Here is a 2500-nt window from a genome sequence, read left to right as displayed (position 1 = left end):
GGAATATAGTGCAAAGGTGTGTCTTGTCACCTTGTCATGAGAGGGACTGAATGGCACGGTACTAGTAAAAGATTAAGAAGAAAAGCCTCAAGCAATAGTCGATGCTGTGAGAGAGGCTGGGGAAAGGAGAGGCTTACAAATCAACATTAAAGAGACAGAAGTCATGGTAATAACCAAGAAAAAAATAGTACCGCAGTGCACTATCATGATGAGAAATATAGATTAAAAAATGTAAAGAAATTCATATATTCAGGAGGTGAAATATTAGGAAATGGTTGATGCATGGGAGAAATAGAATAGTAGAAAAAGAACAGCTGTTAAAGGAATTATCTACCAAACTGCCAAAAGCTGAAAGAGGCTTAGGTCAGTAAAGTAGTCGATTACTGAGGCATGTAAAATAAGTTTAAAGGTTGTAGTTCCCGCGTCTATGCCTTAAAGCTCAAAGTAAATAGGCTTTTGAATTTCATTTCAAGGAAAAGGGTAAATATTTCATACGAAGGACACTTTTGAAGGATGTGTTTTTTTTTATAGATACTGATCACTTTCTGAGACAGTGCAGACTTTAAAAATTCGGCTTTTGTTTCTTTCCTCTGTGAAAGTTTAGTCGAACTCAAACGGCATTGTTTATGTTCGTTCTCATTCCGGCTTCTGGCATCGCTAGGCTATGGTGATGTAAGGCATATCGTATCTTTTCTATGATTAAGTAGCTAGGATTTAGCCAAGAGTGCCCAGAGTCCACATTAAATGTCAAGTAGTATAAGTGGACTGATTTCTGTGATTTGCCAAGGCCACTTTTTGCTGTTCTTTTACTTTTTACTTTTACTTTACTTTTTACTTTTACTTTTCTTTTCCTTTTTTACTCTTACTTTTCTTCTACTTTTTACGTTAAACTTTTACTTTTCTTTTACTTTTTACTTTTACTTTTTTATTTTTACTTTTCTTTTACTTTTTACTTTTACTTTTCTTCTACTTTTTACGTTTTACTTTTACTTTTCTTTTACTTTTTACTCTTACTTTTCTTTTACTTTTTACTCTTACTTTTTTATTTTTACTTTTCTTTTACTTTTTACTTTTACTTTTCTTCTACTTTTTTACGTTAAACTTTTACTTTTCTTTTACTTTTTACTCTTACTTTTCTTTTACTTTTTACTTTTACTTTTTTATTTTTACTTTTCTTTTACTTTTTACTTTTACTTTTCTTCTACTTTTTACGTTTTACTTTTACTTTTCTTCAACTTTTTACGTTTTACTTTTACTTTTCTTTTACTTTTTACTTTAACTTTTCTTAAACTTTTTACGTTTAATTTTACTTTTCTTTTACTTTTTACTTTTACTTTTACTTTTGTTTTTTTGCTTTTTTACATTTCCACCAGGTCGACGCTTCCACTCTTCCACCTAAGCTACGCATAAGTCACTCAATTATTCATGATTTATTTCCAATTCCTCTTTATTTCGATTGTGTTGACCCTTGCCTCCAAGTTTGGTATGCATTTTTTGTATTTTTATATGAGCGAGTTATGCTCTTTTGAACGTGTCATAATCAACCTTATTTGTGTCAGTGTTTGATATGTGGGAATTATATTTCCTCTTTATTCATCCCAAAAGAACTCCCTTAGTCATGAATTGACACCGTAACACATATTCAAAGTAAGTCATGTCAGAAGTGACAGTAGTTTGATAGATTATGGTGCCATGATAAATCATAACTGATAAGGTACAAAGTTTCATTGATATCTCTAAGTCGGTGAATCCTGTTAGTCAATTAGCCGATAGTAGCTAAAAGTTAAAAGTACCTATATCAGGGAGGGGGATGCAAGTTAATTAATATAAACAGAATCGAGTCATACTAATTAACCAGGAGAGGGATGCACTATCAAAGACTAGGTATGAGGAGGGGGGGGGGGGGGGTCTGAAGTTGATGAAGTGAGGGCGAAGATGTCACCACCGCAAAATATGATGTGACGAGAAGGTGGAGAGAGAGAGAGAGAGAGAGAGAGAGAGAGAGAGAGAGAGAGAGAGAGAGAGAGAGAGAGAGAGAGAGAGAGAGAGAGAGAGAGAGAGAGGAGAGAGAGAGAGGGAAGAGAGAGAGGGAGAGAGAGAGAGAGAGAGAGAGAGAGAGAGAGAGAGAGAGAGAGAGAGAGAGAGAGAGAGAGAGAGAGAAGAGGGAGAGGGAGAGGGAGAGGGAGAGAGAGAGAGGGAGAGAGAGAGAGAGGGAGAGAGAAATAAGACTAGAACGTCGGACAAAAGCTGGGCCATGACGTCATGCACCGAGCAGAAATCAAGTCCCCTCTTTATCAACCAAGACCGCGATAGTGTTCCTACTCAACTAATGACGTCATTTTCGGTTTGTTCCGAAGAGCAGTTCCATAACAGTACCGTGGAAGATGCATTTTTTTTTCTTTTTTTTTTCAAAATGTCCGTGGTCCGCAAGATTCACGATAAATTACTGAATCTCGGCTTTTGGCTTTGAAGGACTGCTATCTTGAGGCTAAAAGAAAAG

Source organism: Penaeus japonicus, unplaced genomic scaffold (assembly GCF_977035675.1).
Source record: "Penaeus japonicus unplaced genomic scaffold, GWHDUDI00000001_assembly GWHDUDI00000011, whole genome shotgun sequence".
Classification (NCBI taxonomy): domain Eukaryota; kingdom Metazoa; phylum Arthropoda; class Malacostraca; order Decapoda; family Penaeidae; genus Penaeus; species Penaeus japonicus.
Note: the sequence above shows the minus strand (reverse complement) of the source record.